At 38.6% G+C, this 25,322-nt stretch overlaps 1 protein-coding gene and 1 pseudogene across 1 annotated transcript in view; both read left to right on the forward strand.

Annotated features, from left to right (window-relative positions):
* The first annotated feature begins 11,963 nt into the window (after positions 1 to 11,963).
* The window catches only part of LOC139131883 (aqualysin-1-like), a 100,394-nt gene continuing 87,035 nt past the window's right edge, over positions 11,964 to 25,322 (forward strand). Inside the window, exon 1 of the mRNA XM_070698178.1 lies at positions 11,964 to 11,988. The gene's annotated coding sequence lies outside the window, so the exon portion shown is untranslated. The remainder of the gene's footprint in view (positions 11,989 to 25,322) is intronic.
* On the forward strand, positions 14,142 to 18,486 carry LOC139131884 (extracellular serine proteinase-like; annotated as a pseudogene).

Here is a 25,322-nt window from a genome sequence, read left to right on the forward strand (position 1 = left end):
ATGAAGGTATTGTGTCTGTAAAGTTGAACTGAATGAATTTATTGTCGTCCAATCCTCAAGCCGACTCTAATATGCAGGTTAAGTCCGTGCGTCGCGAGCTGATGTCCGTTCGAACACCATAGCACGCAAAATCACGTAAAATCTCACGTAATACGGTAAATGTTCAATATTTTAAAGGTATGGATAGGTATTTTGTTAGTAAATTAAACATTTTATCGAGCGCCTAGAAAACATCACGAGGACTTGAAAAGGGGACGATTGCAGGTCTTCTACACTAGAGGTCACAGAATTTCTCGGTGAATATTGGGTTTCAAATTTGTCATTAAATCTGTTTAATGATCTCACTGTCTCTGGATGTGCAACTGGCTCGGAAGGTTATATCTCATTGGTCGATTGTCACTATTTACAGCAACTTAGGGAGTCTATTGTGTATAATTCAATGATAACGGTAAGATTCAGCCAACCAATTGGATAACAGCTTCCGAGATGCTGCACATCAGCCCTAAAGTTTGCAACATCTTGTCTATATATCGTTAAGATTCGGTCACTCGTTTCAATCTTCCTAGTCATGAGGTGAATGAACGATGCCCTTACTGGAAAATCCTCGTTGCTTCATATCTTAAGCTAGTTTAAAATAGTTATATTAAAACTGGTAATATTTATTCTTTGCTCAAAGAGTGGTGCCGTACCATAAATGCTCTCATGCGTGACGCATTACGTCATTTGTTTCGAATCTGGAGAAAACTCTGTCTGAGTGTGTTGCATATAGGACGACTTGCAAAGTTCCACACATGTTAAGTTGTTACCTCACGGCGGAATTGTGGCGTCATGCATATGCTCAGGTAAAAAATGCAGAACACGTTCATTGTCAATTTGATTAAAGACGGCAAATCATGTCACATGAGGGTCGACTTACCAAGAAGTTCCCATAAAGAAGAACCCCCCTGGTATTCCTTTTTTCCCAAGAAAACTTTACCTGCAAAAATAGAAAAACAAAACTATCAAGAAAATGTACTGTGCGACCTCCTTGGAGAATATTGGGTGACCTCTTTAAAGGGATAGTAAAATGCCCCCCCCCCCCCTGCCATTTTATATCAATTTCAATAACTTTATTGCCTGGAAGTATCAACGATTGACCGAAAGTTGGCGCGGCCGGCAAAACCCGCGATTTACGGATAAAACTTCAGATAGACCGGTTTTTTCGCCAGGCCTAGCAACAGGTAGGCCTAAGACACGGCCGGCGGAAGCGCTCAGGGACTGGACACAAATTACAGGGGGGGGGTGTTCCGGCGCTTTTTGGGGGTGGGTCGCCATTTTTCGCGCAAGCATTTTGAAGGGTCATAAAATTTTGTGCAAGCCTATGGGGGAGGGTCACCTTTTTTCATGCGTCAAAGCTGAAATTGCATGTGCACGTTATGGAATACTGAAAAAGAAAAAATACCTCATGGCACTTTCATTTTCTGCCATTACCATTTTCAACGCGCCCTTCAGGCACTAATTTCAGGTATAATAAACAATGTATTGATGATCCAAGCAGCCACATTGATTTAAGTAGTCATGATTTCTACTTATTTAACACTATTGTGCATAACTGTCCCCTATAATGACTCGTTCAATAATAATTTGGGAGATTACTTATTTGACATCATTCTCCCATTGACAATACATTGGGTATAGGTCGGTGTCAAACGTTCATGTCACTGTATGTACATTTTTTAATTTTTTGAGGACATTGACAGAATACAAACTGTTCAGAATAGTGCATAGAGTCATCAATAACAACTGGAAGCTTCAGTCGAATAACTTTTGAATAACAATTTAGGATCAGATAACCTATGAATTATTTGTAGTTTCCTCATAGCCTACAATGTATAGTGAATCACATTTCGGTGAAATTCCAAAATCAAATTTCTTGCACAACCATGGACTTGAAACCACTCTAGTCTAATCATGAAAATTAATACTAATAATTAGGTGTACATAAATGCACAGGTTTACCAAGTTTTGTATTGGAAAAAAATTATTCATAGTTTCATCATAGACTGCCATGTATAGTGAATGGACATTTCAGTGAAATTCCAAAATCAAATTTCTTGCACACCCATTGACTTGAAACTACTCTAGTCTAATCATGAACATTAATACCAATAATCAAGTGTACATAAATGCACAGATTTTCCTATTTTTGTATTGGAAAAAAATTATTCATAGTTTCATCATAGACTGCCATGTATAGTAAATCGACATTTAAGTGATATACCAAAATCAAATTTCTTGCACAACCATTGACTTGAAACCACTCTAGTCTAATCATGAACATTAGTACCAATAATTGAGTGTACATAAATGCACAGATTTACCTATTTTTGTATTGGAAAAAAATTATTCATAGGGTTTCACCATAGACTGCCATGTATAGTGAATCAACATTTCGGTGAAATTCCAAAATCAAATTTCTTGCACACATATGGACTTGTAACCACTCTAGTCTAATCAAGAACATAAATATCAATAATCAAGCATACATAAATACACAGATTTGCCAAGTTTTGTATTTAAAAAAAATTATTCATAGTTTCTTCATAGACTACAACACAGCGGTTTTTCGAAAAACACCGGCCCACCCCCCCCCCCTGTAATTTATGTCCAGTCCCTCAGAAGGAGTGAATGAATACGATTCGCATTTAAAATAGGTACAGCTATAGCGGAACATTTAACTGAAATCGTTCTTCTCAACATAAGCTCATGAGGACCTGTCTCATTGTCACTGTTAAAGCTGGCGTAAAATATCTGTATACAGACTTAACGATCTGGTAATCTTCGGAAAGGTAAAAAAATCGACCGGTCAAACATTTGGAAGTGTTGAATACTCACTAGCATATTATCCACTCATCTGGGAGCGATCCTAATTGTTTGTGTGTGAGACTATTTCATTGGTCCTTTACAAACAGTGACATGTAATTCTCCAGTCTTGCTCATGTCATATTCGATACTGTACTTCAGAACTATACAATAATATCCTTATTTCATGCTTATTTGCTTCGTTTTGCGAGCGACCTCACGCGAAAAGAGACGTTTTTACCCGAAGCTACAGGGCGCTTGACCTTTCGAAGAAATTCACTGACATTTGTACATTGAAACGCATGTAAGTTTTGGAACATCAACGTACCGTATAATCTGTACGTAAAAATTAAGGCAAAGCTAACATCAAAATTTACCTTTGTTCGACTTCGCGTACTTACAGTGGTCAAGGTACGCTCATTTCTCAGAAAACGGCGTAAAATTGTTGAAACTCTACTGTGCATTTCATTCAAGTAAGCCAATAGCGACCCATTCCTACACCTCATACCAATTTTTTTTAACAGAGGTGTCAACCTTCCTACTTTCTGGATTATTTTGTGAACATCGTACGATATAGACGACATTTTCGGCTTATCAGTACCATGTTGAAAGGTTCTGCACTATAGCGTGTTGTTACTTTTAATGTCCAGACGACATCCATCATGTTGATAACTTCTTAATATCTATGTATGCACGGGACATGTCTACAAATCTCCCAAACCTGTTGTAGTTCGCAAGGATACAGGCGGATTGTATCAGCCTCCCAATCAACAAAAAATGCCGTAATTTGATTTAAATGACACCGCCTTTATTTAACGGAAGAACAAAGGATTGGTCGGTCTTCAGAAATATAATTGGATTAGGAATTGTATGACGTCACGAAAGAAAGCCTGTATCGTTATCAAGTGGCTTACATTATGACGTTTCTCGAGGTTCTGTGTGGTGACTTTGTGTTGCAATTCGCAATTCGGTAGACAATCTAAATATTTTCAGCCTGATACTTGGTTACCTCACTGTAAAATTCTCTCTCTCTCTCTCTCTCTCTCTCTCTCTCTCTCTCTCTCTCTCTCTCTCTCTCTCTCTCAAATACCTCACACACCTACACACACACACCTACACACACCTACACAGATACACAAACGTATGAACGAACACACATAAAAGAACAAAAGAGGAAATACTTTTAGATTTAATTGCAATACTTAAAAATAATTTTCAGATAAACTGAACTCATTTGAAGTAATAAGGGTGCAGGTAAAGTTATAGTTGACAACTGAAATTTCTCAAAGTATACAACACACGAGAAGAGTGACAGATAGGGAAAAGGTCCAGAAAGATAGGCAATTTAGCAAAACTTTGTTCAGCGAAGTAATTGGAGGCTTCACTTGCCCACAGCTGCAATAGCTGTCAATGGTACATCAACAGTTTGGTGCATGCAGATGTCACATTCTCAATGACATGACATGCCATGTGCCGTAGTGATGATCGGTATTGTCTTATATGCCGTGTCAGTAAAATAATTTTGATGTCGTGCTCTCCAATTCTCCGATCTAATTTATCTTTTTTCCAATCGTAAGATATGTGAGAGGCAAGTAACAAAGGACGTTAAAGATTTCATATTCGGACCGATACAATTTATTTATTGTAGGATTGTATGATCCCGATAAAGCTATATTAGTCCTTAATGACATATGGTGACACACAGGGTTGAATTGGTTTAAAATTGGTTGGCTAAAAACAAAATTTGCATATTTTCAAACGTAAAGTTTCTTAATAAAATAAGGCATGTTCCAAACTTTTCAAATATTAATGTTCAAACATTCAATTTCCACTAGATTTATAATTTTAGCATCGTATCTCGTGCGTTACCCACACATTGATTATTCAACTCATAACACTTATATTGCGGCTGCATTAATTGCATTTTCTTTTCTTTTTCTTTTTTTGAGCATTTGCGCCAAAGAATTTGAGCCGTTCAATGATAATTTTGAATCTTTCAAAGCTGGTTCCTAAGTGAGACTTAAAAATATAGTACTTCGCAGTAAACGTTGCCTTGACTAACAGTCTCGGTTCGATGCCAATGGTACATTAACAGGTTGGTGTGTGGAGATGTCACATTCTTAATGACATGCCATGTGCCAAAGTGATCGGTATTGTCTTATATCCCGTGTCAGTAAAATAATTTTGATGTCGTGCTCTCAAATTCTCCGATCTAATTTATACTTTTTCCAAATCCTAAGATATGTGAGAGGCAAGTAATAAAGGACGTTAAATATCTCAAATTCAGACTGATGCAATTTATTTATTGTGGGATTGTATTATCCCGATAAAGCTATATAAATTCCTTATGACATATGGTGACACACAGGGTTGAATTAGTTTAAGATTGGTTGGCTAAGAACAAAATTTGCCTATTTTCCAACGTAAACTTTCTCAATGAAATAAGGCATTTTCCTGACTTTTCAAAAACTAATATTGAAACATTCAATTTTCACTAGATTTATAATTTTAGCACCGCATCTCACGCGTTACCAAATACATCGATTATTTGGTTCATAACACTTTCATTGCGGCTGCATTTTCTTTCTTCGTTTTTCTTGAGCACTTGCTTTTAAGAATTTGGGCCACTGAATGATAATTTTGAATCTTTCAAAGCTGCTTCCTGAGTGACACCTAAAAATATATTAGTACTTCTGAGTAAACATTGCTTTGACTAACGGTCTCGGTTCGATTATGCGTATACCATTGCATATACAGACTGCAATGATTATTTACTACATTACTTTTCAATATTTCATAAATATACACACTCTTCAGAGCCTGTGGCACCAAACGCTCTCCTCGTGGGATGTGAATACTGTTAAGCGGTTAAGATCTCTCGAAAGTACACTTACCTCCTTGTGTGACCTCATTGTGATAAATGATAGCATCTTGTTCTTGTATTGGTGAGAACCATCCAAATGCAACCTGAATTTCTTATCCTATCATTGTTATCACTTCCGTCGTCTCATGACTCAGAGAACGACGGCAGGCAACAAGCAAATTTTGAGAGATTGTAACAAACTGGTCTTTTCACACGTACAATCATATTCTGAAATGTTCTGAACGAAAAATAGGGAAAAGCTGTTCGCATTTTCCCCCTATACTCCTTGTTCTTTTCATGAACTCTCTCCAAAGGTTCTCTTTCCTTATAAAATTCACTAATGCCTTCTCCAAACTACAAAAAAAACTGATACTGTCCCTCTCCATCACATGATTTTGCCATACCCATTTGGAAATAATTAGGACAACCCTTTCCTATACTTCCTGCTCGCCTGCTGGATTTTTTCTGTGTGTCCGTCTGTCTGTCTGTCTGTCTGTCTCTGTCTTTGTCTCTGTCTCTCTCTGTCTGTCTTTCTGTCTGTCAGTCTGTCTGTCTGTCTCTGTCTTTCTGTTTGTCTGTCTTTCTGTCTGTCTGTCTGTCTGTCTCTGTCTTTGTCTCTGTCTGTCTGTCTGTCTGTCTGTCTGTCTGTCTGTCTGTCTGTCTCTGTCTTTGTCTCTGTCTCTCTGTCTCCCTATCTCTGTCTGTCTGTCTGTCTCTGTCTGTCTCTTTCTCTGTCTGTCTGTCTGTCTCTCTGTCCGTCTCTCTGTCTCTGTCTCTCTCTGTCTCTGTCTCTCCCCCCCTCTCTCTCTCTCTCTCTCTCTCTCTCTCTCTCTCTCTCTCTCTCTCTCTCTCTCTCTCTCTCTCTCTCTCTCTCTCTCTCTCTCTCTCTCTCTCTCTCTCTCTCTCTCTCTCTCTCTCTCCCCAATGTTAAGATAATACGGGCCTCAAAGTCACGAATAAGAAAGTTTTATACTTTTGCCTAAACCTTCCTCGATATAACTATAAATCATAATCTTTACATAATCAGGAACTGGAGAAACAGATTACCTAAACTTTATCAATCCAGAATGGCGTCTATATGCCAACTTAACTCATATGAAAAATTAAATTAGTGAATTTCCAATACACAAGATGGTGAAAACTTCACTCACACCAAAGGCTTAAAATGAGTCCACACAAGTGGCCATACCAGCAATGTGTTTTTTTAATATTCTAGAGTCAGAATGTCTGTACAGAGGCGCATTCCGCTGTGAATTGTTGATTCTATACGAAACTCGTAAATATATTATTCAGTCAAATGTGAACTTAAATTCTTTCGTGTTTCAGTATCGTGTAGTGTGCGCAGTTGCCTGTAAAGCCACGGTGACAAATTTGTTTTCCCTGAAAATATGCCTACTTCTTGATTTCTTCATCACTAATAAAGAATATCAAATTTTATGCAGCCATTATTGAGATAACAGCAAAAATTTTAAAGTTTATTAAATATGCACATTACCAGTTAACTGACAGTAAACAGCAATTCGTATTTCCCTATACTTACATTTTGCCAATAACAATATCTGTAACAAATTTCATCAAACTTACTGCCGCCGTCGATGAATACCATCAATCACAAGTATCATTAACCCTTTGAGCGCCAAAGTCAAATTTTGTCGCCTTTAAAAAATATATCCCAGTCAATTTCTTTAAGATTTTTGCCAGAATTTTGATAAGAAACTAGCGCCGATAAAATGTGATGAGCATTTGGTTCAAAATTGTCAAAAATTACAGAAAATTCATAAACATTGGTAAAATATTGCACTAAAATTTTGGTGGGAACAATTACAGCACTCGAAGGGTTAAATATGCGATCTAGCTGACGGAGAATTTCTACATTTCTTTTACTACTGCTATATCTTTGTATATTTAATATATTTGGCAGGTTTCATCAACTTGAGCCAAGTACTTCCATATAATATACCTGTCCCATAATTGTTGAAGTTCGTTAAATATGCAAATTAGCAATATCATTGGCACTAAACTTGAATGCAAAATGACTAAGAAGACTATCGTACGTTCCTACGATTAATATCTATTGCAAGACTCATCGATCTGATGCGGTTTTTCTTAGAATATTCAAATAAGAATAATTAAATATTTAATTGAATATGGAAAATAGCATTAATTATGCAAGTGAGGCTCGTTGAAAACTAATTCGTTCTTTCAATTCTTGAGATATCGATGACAAATACGGATACACACTGACAAACAGAGATAGACAGGAATCGACATGATATCAGTTCCCATGTGAAAACAGGGGAGCTAAAAAGCAGAAAGGATAAAGATTTATGTCGTCTCGATCTTTATGATAAGCAATAAACGTGCAACGCGTACTGTAGGGGAGGGGTTAATTCTACAAGGATTTTGCCTTTTTAGTGTACGAACAAAACATACTGTTCACCGTTCATCTCAACCCGTCCGATATTTCTACTGGAGCAAGAATCCCCAGCTACTCATACCTGTGAAGTGGTATGTGACTTTTCAACGATTTTTTACAATTTATTTATTTATTTATTTATTTCTGACAAAAGTCGAGGGTCATGGGCAGATTTTCATCCATTTAAACCGCTTCCCAAGTTAAAATTTACAATAAATATATATATATATATATATATATATATATATATATATATATATATATATATATATATATATATATATATATATATATATTTATCATACATGCTGTGCCTGTATTGCCATTCTTCTATTGTTCAGACGGTACTGATATGAGCCCATATTTTAACTAGTGAAAATACGAATTATATTTTCACTGTAACCGAACTACTTACAGCGACGCGTACGCGTGACCTTCGCTGTATGCATGACCTCCGTTGGTATATGTACATATAAAACAGCTGAGCGAATAAGACAAATGACAGTCCGAAACGTCATTATGATTATGGTCAAAATTCTGTTGTTTGCAGTCACTTCATGGGCATTGCACTTAGGCACAAGTACAGTTGTACCAAAAACATACAAACAAACGTATTGAAAATTTGTATAATTTGTCGACACCTGTCGATTCACGGCCGGTGCACGGTGTAGTGTTTTCGTGTCGTCTACTCTGCTGAAGATTACACCATGGATGTATGATTACACGTAATGATATCGGTTGACAGAGCATCATGATAGAATCGCTTTACGACAAGTTTCCTGTTGATGAGCTTAAAGTATCTGGGCGGTGAATTACATCGTTTACAGTCGTAAATGAGCCACGAAAATCCAACCGCACTGAAAATACTCGCGACAGACAAGGTTGAAGGTGCACATGATATTTCCGATTTGTACCTGTCAGTGCACAGGTCATGATCATTTCTGGTGACACCGATGCGGTGCGGGTTTCGGATACAATGTACCATCTAGGGAAAGTCAAACTTTCGCTTAGGTTGTTAAAGGAAGTTTAGTTCTTTTTAGGCAAACCAGGAACCAAAATATACGAGCAGACGACGGAAATACCTTTGAAATGTTTTATTCGTACAGCAACAAAATCACGAACGAGTTACGACACTACAGCTTACAGTGTACTCACTTCATGTTTTCACTAATCCGCTTACTGAGATGGTAAATTCGGCATATTTGACGTCTGGGAACATGTACAATTCTTCGAGATAAACTGACTGGTACGGGTATTATATCCACTGTATGTGCATTCATAGATGTCGCAGAGCTGCTTGCTCTCTGTGCTCTCAGCTGTTCATACTAGATAGAGTTTGAGCGTGGCGCGAGTATTTTGACCCGATTTTGGCGGCCTCATAACTTTCATGCAGGGATGAGGTTATGTATCAAAACACGAAAACACACCCATTTTAAAAACTCCCGCCTATGTTTTACATCCACCGTCATTTTAAACTAAAAATAAATCTTCTTCAAATTGTGAAAACCTGTGTCGACATCGTAATATCTAAATTGTTTGCTTTAAAAGTGCTCCATAAACCCTCCATTGAAGTGGAATGGCCCAATAGCGGAATAATATCAAGAAGTGATACGGTTGTCATCACTCCTTAGCAACCAACTTTTTATAAGTACAGCCTGGAGGAAGCAAGGTCGATTTCAAGTTGATTTCGTCGCTAATTTCGGAGCGTCTGTAGGAAAACAGTCATAACCAAAGCATGCATGTATGATAAAGGGGTTATTACACGAAGTTTGGGCGATACCGCATCGTATTCTCGTGATGTGTCCGTATTTTGACTCGTTGCTGCGCAACTCGTCAAAATACGGACACATCACTCGAATACGACGCGGCATCGCCCAAACTTCGTGTAATAACCCCTAAATATATATATATATACAAAAAACCCAAAGCAAATAGACATGACATACACAGCAAACACTGACACAGTAAGACTGCCAGTTACAAAATAAACTAAAAAATGCAAGTAAAGTCTGCGTGCGAGACTGTCGACGAACTATTGTAACTGTTGAGCAAATTACTTTTAAAAGACCGCAGCGATGGTGCGCTGACCACGGAACAAGGGAGTGAGTTCCACTCAGAAACTGACCTTCTGAAGAATGAATACTTCAGTTGTAGCCCTTGCTATTTGTAGACAGTGATATGACAGAACCCCATGGCGAGAGAGTGCAAGCGCGCCGTACCAGCGGTATTTGCACGAGTGTTTGAGGGGATCCGGCGGTCGTGCTTTCACGAGCGGAGCGAGTGAAAGGACAGCCGGATTCAACGCAAACACGAGTGCAAATACCCCATGCCAGGTACGGCAAGCTTGCTCGCTCGCCATGGGGTTCTGTTATTATTACATATGTTTGCCCCTGTTTATTTTATCGAGAAAACAAAGGAACTAAAAACACAAGCGCACACATTTTAAATAGTTTACGAGACACATTAAAAGACAAGGATCACGCGCTGTTCTATTCATTTGCATGCAGGTATGGAATAATGTCTTTGGTATTTGCACTGCAGTGCAAATACCTGTGGTACGCGCGCGCTTCGATGCAAGTAAACTGTGGTACATATGTAATAATCATGATTATGTCTAGTTATTTAAACAGGTGAAAATGGTAATGAAAAATAATGAAAAAGAAATAATGACAAAAGTTGAAAATATTTTACACTTTTAAATTTATAGAATTTACCGGACGGGCGATAGCTTAATCATTCACTTGTGACCTTTTCCAATTGGTGTGACGACGTCCCGACTACAGGAGTAAAATGCCGATTTAGCAAATTTTAATGGCTATGATATATTGCCACTTGCTACAAAAATAACTAAAGTAGCGACACACCAGATGGGAAGATCTCGTCTTTTATCGATCACGCGTGCTCTAAAGGAGCAGAGAAAGGGGGCAATTGAACAAACATGAAAGTCTGAAAACAAACAAACAAACAAACAAACAAGCAAGCAAATACAGAATTGTATCGGTGAAAAATGTCAATGGTTCATGCACGTCTACACATCAGAAACCTCATGAACATAACCACTGAGAAGCTACAAAGAATCAATGTTTTGCGTTTAGGATTTTTTTATCATTTTCACCCGTTAAAGTTAAAATCCAACCATTACATTATAACGACAGAGGATGTTGCACATGTGGGGGAGGCGAACCGAGTGATGCGAAGTAGTTTTAACACAATAAAAAGGTTTCTAGTTAGGAAAACGACATTTCTGCGCCGCGACTAATCACCATCTATTGATCTGAAGGGTACGTGATACATTTTAATACAATGAATAAAAAAGAGCAAGCATAGAGGCCTTGATATGACATTACCCATATGTTTAAAAAGAGAATAAACTCCATCGGAAGAAGGAAAACCTGGAGCAATACCCAAAATGCACAAAGTACACATAAAGGACATTATACGTTTCAATTTTTGTTCGACCCAATGTAGCGGTTTCTGAGGATGCCCCAAGTACACATATTGCCAAGTACAAAACACCATTTCTTTACGGAGCACACACCAGTTCTGAAGGCCTGATGTCGGTCTTGATTTGTATCTCGCCTACGAGTCGAGTTCCAACTCAGCATTGCAATGAGAAACGCCGTGTGTTCCATATCTATCTCCTGACGCGTTATCTCGTCCCACCATGGCTTATCGTGATACCACATCAGTTTGTCAAACTGCGCCGGAAAAATAGGAGCCCTGTCGTGGGATCCGAAGCAACCTGGTTAGGTTTGATGGATGTAACTTGCTGTCATTCGGCTCCTGATAAAGCTCGGTCGAATCACATATAAGACGCCACGGGACTCTTCAGTGTCACTGTTCGAGTTGATCAAGCTGTCAGATACAGGTAAGATTATTTTTTTTCTACATCAAAACTCTTATTCATTTTACATGCCTTCAGCGCAGGGCCCAGTCCTCATGGCGTGGCTAGGTCGATATGGTACAGTCTCCCTAATCCTTTGGGGGTTTCTGTCCGCAGGGAACATCGATTATCATAACGAAGATGTAAAATTGACAGGTATAATCACCATGATGTGTCATATTCAGCATGGACCCGTTGATTATGACTACCGTTATTTTTAGTCCTGTTGCATCCAATTCTGTACACTTAGACTTCTATTGTCGAAACGACACAAATACTACCATGTAGTGTGGTTTGTTCTTCACGCGGTTACAGTCCCTTCATCAGCGTAGAAACGCCCATTGTTTATAGGTTCAACTCGGTATCTTAAATACGATTTTGACACCTAAGTGAGTGAAGGAAGTCTAAAGCGGTCGACCATATTGAAAACATTGTCGACAGAAAAAAGATTTCTATTTCTACAGATAAACTCATAAAACTGCAGAGGCTAAAGTTAAATTTCATGCCAGGAATGCCTAAAACATTGAAAAGATGCAAAAATTTAGCTGGTTTCACAAACAAACAAACAAACAAACAAACAGAACTCTTCTGCCATGACAGCGATTACATTAGTGATAAAAATATTTATGAGATCACTTTCCCATTGAAAAGTCTTGCTGTGGTGAGAAGTCGACGTTTTTGCCCACAATGCATTGCAATATCATGTAGTTTGCCCCTTACCACAAGACAAAAGCGATTTACAGGTACCGAGAATCACACATACGTATGGATTTGTATTGGATTGGTCTTGTCATCCCCATATGTTTTGCATCATAGATAAGTCAACAACATGCTGAACTCGGATAAATTGGTGATTATAACTTTTAAAAATGAAATGAAGATCCTTAAATGTGCTAAGTCAAAAATGTCAACTTTAAAGCGGAGATACTTGAATTTTCTCATTTTCCGTTTGATGTCACATCTTTTGTAGGGTGTAGCATCTTTATTCACCTCTTATGCTTGTTACATGTAAGTGCAGTATACAAACATCTGAAAAAAGTATTTCTGTCAGATTCAATCTCTTACCCTAATTCGTCTTTGTATGTCTTTCTACCTGTTCCTGATCGAAGAACAGACAATGCGCTGTCTCATCTTTATTGCACTCATCGCCGGCGCATCTGCGTTCTACCAGGCTCCATACTATAAATCAGAGGATGGCGATGCCAAAGCAAACAGCTACGTCATCCAACTGAAGGTAATCCCGTCAAATTGTTTCTAACATAGTTCTTCGCCAAGGACGGTCGAATTTACGCAGAGAACGAATCGACCCAGTAGCTTTCAAGCTCAATCCATTTTATAAACCGATTTGGTCGAACAGTTTGCTTTATTTGTAATAGCCTTACGATTTGTTGTCGATGATATGCTCGCCAAGGCCGCGTATCGAATGCCTAAGATATCGTTGGCAATTTAAAATTGGCGCACTAGATGTCTAGAGGGTTGAGTGCCAGTCCTAGATAGTCTATCCCCGATAGGCTTGTAACATAGAACACTCACAAAAGTACTTTCTGCTATAACATGCATGCAAAGACATTGACATATCTTGTACTATTTTACCCTATGATGTTCCTATACAGGTTTTTCGTTTCACTCCTAAAAATTAAAATAAACTTTATTTTGTAATAAAGCTCGAAGTATATCGTCGTTATTGATCAATTTGGCTTCGAGTTTTTAAAATCAAAATGGAAAATGAGATCGTTTTCCTTCTATATTACAGGATGGAATTAGACCCGGGGCGTTTGCAACCCTCCTGCAGAAATTTGCTCCCGTCGCCGTGACCTATGTGTACACCCATGCCTTGAATGGTATTGCAATTGAGACCTTGGACTTGATCAGTGTGAGTATGAAACACCCTGCAGAATCGCGGAAAATCGTGATGATTACTAAACGTTTAAATCGATGACAGACACTATCATTTGCCATTTGTGACCAGGGGTAGATAATATGACAAGAGCTTTCACACGTTTCAATGAACAGAAAAACATGGAGAAAATATACTTCTCAGCTACAAGTCAGTTTTCTAAAATGGATGACTACGGCTTGAAATGTTTCATCCTTGGCCGGTTATTCATCCACCATACTGACTATCGCTCTATAGGTTCGTAGCTTTGAGGAGATCGAGTTCGTTGAAGACGATAAGCTGGTGGTTGCGGATGTCGAATGGGGTATGGATCGTATCGATCAGAGAAACCTCCCCCTTGATGGAAGAATGAACCTCTACGGTAAGTTTGCAAGGTTGGTTATTCAAGACGTGTCTCTCAACGGGCACACGTGGTGATGACTGGCGCTGTTGGCTTTTTTTAAGAAACGTCGCTCTATGTAAGTGATCGGGATACTGTTAGAGGAGATGCCGTTATGTATTCTCATTGCGATGAAGTATAACGGCGTCGTTTAAAAGATTTTCAAAGTGTGTTTCGTCTAATCTTACTTCACATATACCTATTCCATGGGCAGACTCACGAATCGTAGACCGAAAACAGAGTGCTCGCTACAAAGTTGTGTATTTCTTGAGTTATAGAACTGTCCTTCGTTGAAAGACCTGACCCCTTTTCTCTCACACACCATTCATCTGTGTGCCCATACGAACTGTCTATAGTGTAGCTGTTTACAAGTCAGTATGATAAAAATCACTTGGCTATCGGTACACTCCGTGAATGCGCTTTTAAAACCATTGAAAATGCACTTTAATCCGGAATGAACATCATCATCAACAACAACATACTAAAAATACACGAAAATTCGTGCGTGAGTTTATAAGACGATTCCGATTTTAGTACCAAGCTAGTATATTACTCAGACTAACAATCCGTTTGCAGGTATGTGTATTTGAGAAACTCAACCGAGGGAAATTATAAAAAAGTCGGAGGAAACCCATCCGATTCTATGAACTGATGTTTTTATTTTGTTGTTAAGTTTGTCTTTATCTGCAAGTAAACTATATATTTATTGTCTGACTCAGGCCCAGTTCACGTATATTTAAATACTTTTTTCTCTGTTCGTGTATATTCCGTTGTCCGAGGGAGATGTTTCTATATACATCTTTCAGTCATTATCCCATTCTTCCTTGCTCGAGCCTTTCTGCAGGCGTACAGCCTCGGTTACTCCCAGCATTCCGTGTTTTACCAGATCAAAGAAATAGTAGCTTTTGAATCTCTTATTTAACATGCAGGCAGTGGATCTAATTCCCATGTCTACATCGTTGATACCGGTCTGCGTCACTCTCACAACGAATATGGAAGCCGTGCTAGCTACTTCTGGGATTTCAGCCCATCCAACGGTGTAAGTTTATTTTCGCTTCGCAAAGTGATATCATATCACCTTTAAATATCCACGGGGAAAATACATTCATGCAATATTTCCGCTTGTCCATGTATCTGTGTATAGTTTGTAAGCTGTAGTAGCTAATTAGCGGTTTCGATGAAATATAAGCCTGTACAGTTGCGTCTCAGTACACTCCCCTTCCATGACGAGTAAATATCTTCCTTTCTTCAGAATGGTTTTTGTAAATTTTAATGTTCAACAGCATCGATGGGTTTTGCATTTAAGGCAGTTTGCGCCTCGATGGTGAAAGACTTAATCTTTTTCTCAAACTTTCCTAAATTAAACGGTGAACCATACTCTTACCAAATCAAGAATAAAAATAAAGGGGTGACCTTGCAAATTTTGGTAAAAGAGAGTCAAGTTACTTAATATTTACCGATATTTGAAATTCAAAATGGCCGCCATCCCAGTGTTAACTCTATTGGGAAAACTTACATTTTCAAGTTTTTGAAAAAGTAAGACGGAAAAATGTTTATTACCTCGAGAACTTTAAAATGAGCTCCTACAAGTGGTAGATCAGAAAATAAATGTAAAAGTTTGTGAGTCCGAATATCTGCCCCCGAGGCGCATTCTACCTCAAACACCTGTCTTATGTATGTGTTGATCTCATATATGCTTGACAGGGAAACGATTGCCATGGTCACGGTACTCACTGTGGTGGTACTACTTCCGGTAGCTCTGTGGGTGTTGCCCCATCCTCAAACCTCTACAGTGTCAGAGTCTTGAATTGCCAGGAAGTGGGACCAACTCTAATATCATCGCTGGTAAGTGTAGAAATTTGAAGTTGTTATATTAACGTGGAAAGGGGGCGGCAAGAACTGACCATCTGGATGCTGTAGAAAGGTTGAAATATATGAAGATCGTGCCAAACTTCTCGAAAAGAAAACAATGAAATACGAACTACTGGGTGATACGTGTGGCCGTACGTCGGTCACAGTGTTAACATTACATGATTTGTTCACTTCTAAATTTCGGCAGGGGATTAAAAAAAAGACAAACGCAATGAACATTTTTCACATAGCCTGTTGATATTCCTAATGGGAGTTTCTCTCACCTCTTATGTGTACAGGTAATTATTTCGATCTTGAAAATTCAAAGATTTAAAGTCCCTTAACCGATGCACATTTAAACATGTCTCTCGAAGTCTTTTCACGGTTTTTCATAGCACCTCGAGAGAACTAATGAACCCTTTCTTGCGCAGGTCTGGATGCCATCGTCGCTGGCGGTGCTACCTCTAGCAGAAGCGTTGTCTCTATGTCCCTAGGTGGTAGCGCTAGCTCCTCTCTCGATAACGCGGTCACCAGAGTCATCAATGCTGGATACACCGTGTCTGTTGCCGCAGGTAACGAGAACCAGAACGCCTGTAATGTATCTCCCGCAAGACACAGCAATGTAAGTACCCCGGTTTGCACACTTGGCTTGGGTAGACTATGAGGCATTCAAATTAGGGAGCCGTCATTATTTACGCCCTGGGTGTTTGAGAAAATACATCAGAAACTCCGAAATTTCTAGTAAACCCCTCAGCCAAACATGATGAATTTGAGTAGCGATCCTCTCTGACACAAAAATCCCCCATCCCACTAGGAAAGTGGAATATCGATACATGTGTAATTTAAGGATACAGCAATGTTACTAGAAAGACCTTTCAAAAACTGGTGAACCATGCTAGATTATCATCAGTTGCCTCGTGACGGTCGAAAAAGGTGAAACCAATAAAATGAAATTCAAAGTCACGACAAAATATAGATATAAAAGCTCACTCTATGACCAGTATCCGACCACTTCAATGCTTTTATAAAATTGCAACATTTTAATGTACAGTTTTATTTTCATTCTTAAATTTTCTATTATAGTTGTATTTGTGTTTTCAAAATGGTTGAGTAGCCCCTCCACCTCTTTCCCTCCCTATTTGGAGCGACCCCTTTCAGCTTTCAATTTTTTAGTGACCCCCTCTGATTCCTCCGATCCCCTCACCGTACTCGCAAATTCCTTACTCGCAAATTTGTTGTTTTTGTGACGATAGATAGGTCTAATTGGCTGAAATTAATCTCGAAAATAAACAACCAAGTCGCTGCGTCATTTTAGCAGGGCTGTATGTGTATGCCATAATTTTTTTCCTTGTAATTACAAAGGTTGCTATACGGTGAATATCAATACTTTTGAGATCTAAAAAATCCTGTTTCACAATCTCAGGCAATCACCGTTGGTGCCACCGACATCACCGACACACGTGCTAGCTTCTCTAACTTTGGTAACTGCGTAAACATCTTTGCTCCTGGTGTCAATGTCAGAAGTGCTAGCCACAACTGCAATTCATGCTACACCACAATGAGCGGAACATCCATGGCTTGCCCTCACGTCAGCGGTAAGTAGAAGACAGACATAATTCCGACCGAAATATATTTTAGCACTTCTCTTGTGTAGTTCTTGCCAAACAACGTGTTCAGAATTTGACTTTTCGAGCTATATCGCACGGGTAGTAAATTAACAGATTTGCCATTCGCCAGCCACCAATAGGACAGCGTCATTAGTGGATTAAAGGGCCGCACGACAACCGTAGCTCGATCCGTTTACGCGAACTTTTACTAATTATACACTGCAGCTACGGTTACACCTTTTGTACAGTGCGTAATAATATATCGCCATCCACAGTTTGTCGTGAAGTGATTGTGGTTCAACAAACAGTCAACAGTTTAATAACAACATATGTCAGCAAATTTGTGGTTTTAGATAAATTCACGTCATAGTTTTGTCGTCATAAATGTTTGATATAGGGTAAGGCGAGAGGCTTTTTAGGTCAAACGCAATAAGTCTCATTGATTAATTGCTCATTTATAAATGTCTTTTGCATTTCAATTCCTGTCCAGGTATTGCCGCTGTCCATCTCGGAGCCGGATCTTGCAGCAGTAACACCGCCTGCCGTAATAGAATCCTCGGAGACGGTACTTCCGGTGTTGTCAGCAACCCAGGAAGCGGTTCACCTAATCTCCTCTCCTATTGCGGTTAAGTGTCTTGAACTAACGGCACAAGAGCCAGCACTTCGCAATGAATTCAAGACGTCCATTGAAGTTGGTGTCCTAAACTGAAATGTAATTCTTTAAAGTTGTGTTCCATTAAAATATGGCTAACAAAACATAGCGTTGCGTGGGTTGTCCTGTTTCATCGTTTGAATGTATCGTTATTGATTTGCCGTACAAAACTTCATATCTTCAATGTCAGAAGTCACGTCCCGAAAGACCGTCACACAGCTGTCAGGAGTGCTGCCATATCCCAATGGCCCTAACAAACATTGTTTCCCATTATTCAACCGGAAGGCTACCGTCCCTACTTATTCCGACCTAACGTTCTTCCTTACCGACACTGGCTACAGATGGCGCCTGTTCTATGGCACAACATATGACACTCGATTGTTTACAGACACACTCCGTGACTCACAGAATTCTGGTAAAAGAAAATGCATGATTCTCAAGAGGTTTCTCAGAGAAACACGCTTGCGCGGTACAGTCATCACCGTCTTATAATTCTAGAAATGGCATCAACAGCTCAAAACTTGCACGTGCGAGATGAATTAATTGGGGCCACTCAGACTAAACCGAAAACAATTCTATTTAGTATGCAGATCACCAAAATGTTTCATAAATGAAGTTTTACAATTTCTCTCTCAGCGTTAAAGTAACTCGCTAATGCAGATTACATCTATTAGGCTATTGGTATTTGGGCTTTCAGTGTGAAAACGTTGACAACTTTGATGGCAAAGATATGAGTTTGACAATATTTTAGATAGACCTCTGTTCTCGGGAAGTAATAAAAAACGAAACCTTCATAGACTTGCCCGAAGTCTCGGGCATATAAATAATCAACACTGAATAAATTGCAGGAATAAATTCAACAGACTGTTGCATAGATGCAAGATGGCAGTCCACTGGACCCTTGACCGTGCATCGCCGGCAAACTAACGGTTAGGACGTCATAAGAGCAATTTTTTTGCAGTCTGTGAGCGATTGAGTTATTTGGGTAGGCATAGAGCGGAATCGAGTTGATTTTGGCCAAAAATAGTCAGAAAAGGTAGTTTTTTCGTGCGCGGTCCAAATCGGGACCGCGGTCGCCGTGTTTTCCTATGAGAATCAGCAGGGCTGTGGTTGGAGGCCGTATATCACCGGGAACACACGGCATCGTACGCAGGACTACTAAATGCAAGATTGTCCGCCCGGAAATTGCCCATCTGACATGACAAAGCGGATGCCTGCTTCTCACCCATCAAGAGAATGCTTGCGAACACCTTTTATTGGTGAACAGCTTTGTAGGCTGCCCCTCATGGACGGCATAATCCAAGGCATGCCTCTGCTGAAATTTTATCAATAATATACGCCATCAAACTAAAAGCGTAAAGCTAAATATAACCACAGAGAAACATAGACAGAGTGGCAACACTTGCATGCCTTTTGTTCCATGGTCGTCTCGGTAGAGACTATTGAGACTATTGACTTTTTATATTAAAATGAGCTTCAAAGGTGTTAAACTGTTTGGAGGCTTTGTTTGTATTGTGGTTGATAATTACACGAGATTATGCGAAAAATACGACGAGATGGCATCGTACTGCCAGTCGCGCAGCAACCATAGTTACTTTGTGAGCTCTCAGGCCAGAAAACCTGCTTCACGCCAATCAAAACATAACACGCCAGCAGTTTCATAAACATGTCCTTCCTTGACGCACGTGTAAAAGACAGTATGACTGACCGTAAACCATTGAGTAAAACCAGACAGTATCGATAAAAGACTTTCAAATTTGGTTCAAACACACTCATTATATATTCATAAAAATATGAGAGGAATTTTTAAAACGGTAAAACTCACTTTCCTGAAGCTCAAAACACTCCCGTTTTCGCCAGCACATCAATTCCGATCAGCACCACACGACAACAACAACACAAACTTTGTCGAACATACTTTCGCTTAACAATTGGTGAAAATCCGAAAATTACCGAAGGGTGCATGGTCGGCACTCTTCGGAAAAGAGAGCCAAGAGCTTCGTGAGGCGAGGCAAACATGGATTGCTTACGTAACCGCTTCACGCCTTAAACAATAGCCGTTACCACTCTGTCTATGTTTCTCTGTGATATAACATAGGTGCAAAGGTGAGCTCGCAAACCCGTACAAGTCAGGCTAACCAGTGAACTAGAAAGTATCAGGTACGAGTCGTGTATTACCGTCAGTTTTTGAGTTGTAAGTTTATTCAGAGCAGACTGTATGGCATTAACCTACAAGTTTGAGTTGTCATAAAGCCTTTGCGAATGGGACGATTGATTTGAAAGTAAAAGGTGTCGCAATGACTCTCCTGTTAGCATATCGAGTAAGAGCTTCTACAAGATCAGTTAAAATTAATTAAATTTCATTTAATTTCAATTGAAATTCTTTAATGAGAAATTATCCAGTTACTGGTATAGTGAATGTAAAACCTGCTCCTCCTTTAACATTTCCCGGGAACTGATTATTTTAGTGTATTTTAGTGGCTGCATGCGATACAAATGAGATGTTTATCAAGTGAGAAAGTCAGCTTTGATTTTTGAAAAATACGCCAAGAAAAAAAGTTTGCTTGGCCTCAATTAAAAATCATAGATGGCAGCTCTTACTTACTGGTACTCAGTACACGCGATTCAAAAAATAGTGTTTGCCGAAGCCATATTTTTTCAATTCAAATAAATTAAAGTAGCAAATCAACAGAATATCTACATTATTTCTAGAGAAACGTCTATCTTGTACTTTACAGGTTGGTTTGAGTTGGGGCTACTGCAGAAGAAATGCTTTCTGTAACTTTGATATTGCTGCTACTTACTGTCTGTTCAAATGTATGCAAGTACACAGTCAAAAAAATCTTTGCAAACACTGCGTATAACACCATATTTTCAAAGATTGGAGCTATTTTCCCAGTTTTCAAATTGTTATAAAAGTTATATCGTGAACATTGCCATGACACTGATTTCTCTTGGTCAACTTTACAATTTTATTTTTGTGAACAAAAGTGCTCTTTTTTGCTTGTTATCACCTGTTCAGACAGAATAAAACCATGTTCGTATTCTGTTTTATATACATTCGGTCAATTATGTTGGTTAATTTTTGTTTTTGCCATAATACCATACAATTCTTTGTAAAATTTTACTACCTCCAAACTACTGATTGTAAAATTTGCCCACCCGCCAAAAAAGTTTTGTAAAAGTCAATCCCCTGATTTCCACCGACCCCGCGCCGTAATAAAACGAATGTTCCCTAACTTTACCTTGATAGACTTATTGTATGGCCAGACAAGCGCGTGCTGATGAAGTCTACGACGATTAAGGCTAAACTGTAGTGATGAATAAAAATACCCTCAGAGTATTATTTTTTTGCAATATATGTTCCCATTGTGATAATCGTGTCATTCTTTATTGTATTACTCCCTGCTACTGTCACTACTCATACTATCTCACACTACTAAAAGTTTGGCGCGATGGAATTATTATTATTATTATTATTATTTTATTATTATTATTATTATTATTATTATTATTACAAGTTTAGGGGCTATATGTATTGTATAGAAATATAAAAACAGTTCATTGAAGCTGTGGGACTTCTGAAAAAAGGTGTTGTTACTCCTGAATGGTTGCCATGGAAACATCTCACATTAAAATGAGTGTGATTTTTTTGGTGTGCTAACCAGAAAACCCCTTATTATCAATTTTTACATCAATTAATAGTTCTTTAATAGGAATTAGGGAAAAAGTAACATTTTCAATCCAAAATAGTTACTATGGCAACTCGAAACATTAAAATAAGTCTGACATTTGTGTTCTCTGACCCGAACTTCCCCACTAGATAATTTTCATATCAATCAAAGTAACTTTTCATGGGATATTAGAAAAACTGAAATTTTCAACACCTAAAATGGTTACCATGGAAACATGGGGCAGTGAAATCGATATCATATTTGGTCTTTTCGACCCAAAATACCCTTATGGTGAAATTTTCACGGAAATTGAACCTATTATTATTCGTGTTATTATTTCTATATAATACTTTATTAATTATTATTATTATTATTATTATTATTGTTACAAGTTTAGGGGCTATAAGTATTATATAGAAATCTAATAACAGTTCATTGAAGATGTTGGAATTCTGAAAAAGAGGTGTTCGAATGCAGGCCCATCGTGGCAGTCGTGGGCGCGCACAAAACAAGGCACAGCGACTGTGGAGAGTCTATGCCAGTGTATTTGCTGCAAATATACCTCCACGCATGCGCACTCGTTTGCCAGTGTAGTCTGCCAATATGAGCATGCGCAATTGAGTTTACCTGCGCGTGAATGTGTAGTCTGTACACTACGTCTCGTGCTATAATCTTTTCATTGAGCTTTGCAAGTTGACAGAAACTGGAATTACTGCAGAGAATACTTTTCAGGACATCACAAGTGAGTCCCTAAGGTAACAAGTAGGACGTTTAGAAAATCCTTTCAGAATGTTCACGCTGCCTGTGGCCATTTTGTGGAGTATAAGCTTATACGTACCTAGAGCGACGGTATACAGTATTTCTACTGTACATATTGCCAGATAATATGCGATGGAATTTTGCGTTTCACGTCGTTCAATCATTCAGATGGAAATTTCGGCCTTCTCTAAACTTTGAGAAAATCAGGGTGACAGACTTTGGAATGCTAACTCTTGTAAGACAATGACGTAATTTAATGAGGAGACATTTGTATTCGAGCTCGGCAACATTTTTTGATTTGAGAACTCTCATCATAGCGGATTCACTGAAACAGTGAGTATTCAACAACTTTTTCCTATGTCCAAGTAGTACTTGTGCAAAAATAAGCGAGTCCACAGGCCTTTGACGAATCAATAAATGCGTTTTTCACCAAGCTGAAAGGTTGAAAGATGCGTCCGTCACTTTGGGACGAGCTAGATAAATGCAGTCAAACCCAGCTGGGCATAGAAATTTGCCATAGTATGACTTTGTTCCGGGGACGGTCGCCCGTGCGGCGGAACTTTGCAACAAAGTTTCCATATCTGAACTGACGTACTTGAATGGCAGGCACAGGAAACAATGGCCAATAAAAACGCATCCTCGTTGCATTTTGATAATAATGTATCGATCACAATGACACGGAAATGATGCCTCCTCCCACAGAAGGGCCATGGTCTATTTTTAACCCTGCTACAGTATGTCTCAGTGCTGAAAAGGCCACATTGTTGCCATGTTGTCATGGCGACTTTTAAAATTTGCATACAACTGTGAGAGTGAAACGGGTTGTTTATAGGTCACAAAACTTTTGAGTCCCACTGTCGTCCTTAACACCTGTTTCTTTGGGCATTAAAGGTGTGCAAGTATACACATCAAAAGACTAGAAAATTCACTTCATGGGCAGAACCTTGTAAAATAGCCCTTTCTTGTCTGGTTAACGAAAAAAGATACCCCTGATCTAAAATATGCATGGGCTACCAGCCAGTGTCACCGGGCTACCAACTTCAGAATATGGTTGCCCAAGTGAACTACTAGGGAAAAAAAGTTAATTTCGAGCCCCGGGCAATATTAAACATGAAACATTTAACTTGTAATATTTCCCCTTGTCTTGGCCTGCTGAGTTCAAAAAAAATGTTCAAAGGTATACACGGACCATGTTCAAATTTAGCCATTGATACCATGAAAAGGGGAGATCTAGCTAATCATCAGAATCATAGAGTTTATGGGGTCACGCCAGGTCACAAAAAAAAAAATAGTGCACCACTACATGACCATAATTTTACTTTAGTTAAACAATCAGAAATAATTTGTCTTCATTATTCTTCCTGAAATTAGGCAAAGAAATCAAAATAAATTATTATAAAATGAACATTATTATACGTCGTTAATTATAAATCCATAAAATAAATAAGTACCAGTGAATTATGTTTTAAATAAAACACAAAAAAAACTGTGCGCTACTGTTACTACTTGTTACTACTTGTTACTACTTGTGATAATATAATGGTACATTGGGTGATAAGGAGGATTGGGTTCGGATACTCGTAGAATTAATTTCAGGACATAAAATTAATTTGAAGGCATAAACTTAATTATAAATAATTATAAAATTTCCACATTGTATACCACAATACCACATGATAAATTGAAAGAACGCTTAAAAACATCATCAACCAAGCATTTTTCTACAAAAACGGTTCACGCCGTTACAAATATGTGGTATTAGGGTATAATTCTACATATTTTGTTAAAATACAACTAATGCTAAAGTGTTTTATACCGAGAAAGACATTATCAGTATGCTTGATTTCCTCATTGACAACATATTTGTTGAATTTGGAGGACACATTTTCCAACAGTGTATAGGAATTCCCATGGGCACTAACTGTGCTCCCTTACTTGCCGACTTATTTCTGTTCTCATACGAGGCAGAATTTATCCAGAACCTTATCAAGCAGAAAAAGGTCTCTGTAGCTCGTACTTTCAACCTAACATTTAGATACATAGACGATGTTATTTCATTGAATAACTCTGAATTCAGTAAATATCTCGCTATGATTTATCCTCCAGAATTGGAGATTAAAGAAACTACAGAAACGGCCTCTTCTGCTTCATATCTGGACATTTTACTTGAATTTGACTCCAATGGTCACCTTTCTACTAGGCTATATGACAAGAGAGATGATTTCAACTTTAGTATAATTAATTTTCCACACCTCATCAGTAATATTCCACTCTCACCTGCTTATGGGGTATACATTTCCCAGCTTATACGATATGCAAGAGCATGCAGTTCATATGGTGATTTTGTAGAGAGACATGGCCATCTCTCTTTCAAACTGTTAAATCAAGGTTACACCAGAGCAAGACTTGTCTCTACATTCAAACGCTTTTTTGGCAGGTATCGCAAGCTGGTAGATAAATACAATATCTCTCTTCGACAAATGATCACTGATGGCATCGG

This window comes from Ptychodera flava, chromosome 4 (assembly GCF_041260155.1).
Source record: "Ptychodera flava strain L36383 chromosome 4, AS_Pfla_20210202, whole genome shotgun sequence".
Taxonomy (NCBI): domain Eukaryota; kingdom Metazoa; phylum Hemichordata; class Enteropneusta; family Ptychoderidae; genus Ptychodera; species Ptychodera flava.